The sequence below is a fragment of the Trachymyrmex cornetzi genome, unplaced genomic scaffold, assembly GCF_001594075.2.
Source record: "Trachymyrmex cornetzi isolate Tcor2-1 unplaced genomic scaffold, Tcor1.1 scaffold643, whole genome shotgun sequence".
Taxonomy (NCBI): domain Eukaryota; kingdom Metazoa; phylum Arthropoda; class Insecta; order Hymenoptera; family Formicidae; genus Trachymyrmex; species Trachymyrmex cornetzi.
The window spans coordinates 21,576-22,256 of NW_017299963.1; positions in this window are offsets into that span (position 1 = coordinate 21,576).

Genomic DNA, 681 nt, shown 5'->3' on the forward strand with positions numbered 1-681 from the left:
AAATTTTATGAAAATAAAATTTTTTATGTAAAAAAACTTGGCGCGCTGCTAGACCTCAAAATATAATAAGATGATCATCAAATGATATGGAATAAAAAAAATGATGAACAGATTTAAGAAAGAAAATGAGGTGGACTAACAATATACAGTGTGTGTGTTTGTTTGTTGCGTGTGTGTGTGCGTGTGCGTGCGTGTTTGTGTGTGTGTGTGTGTGTGTGTGTGTGTGTGTGTGTGTGTGTGTGTGTGTAAAAAATACCAAATATGGAAAGTAATGAAGAGATTTAAGAAAGAGAATTAATAATATATAGTGTGTTCATATGTGCGACCAGATTTAGATAGGTATGCGGCTTAGATTTAATATAGAATAAGTATTTATATGGTGTGTGTGTGTGTGTGCGTTATATTTTGTAAAAGCGTATAAGACTAGAATAATGATTTCAGATTTGTAAGACATGCGGTTTAAGTTAAAATTAAAAGTAGATTTAAAATTAATTATAATCTGAATTGTAATCGTGATTGTAATTTTAATGTTAGTTAATGTTAATTAAACAGTAAACATTGTTTATTTCTTTTACAGTAACCTTTACTGTAAAATTTACAGTAAACATTTTCTGTAACATTTACTTATTATATTTTGAGGTCTAGCAGCGCGCCAAGTTTTTTTACATAAAAAATTTTATT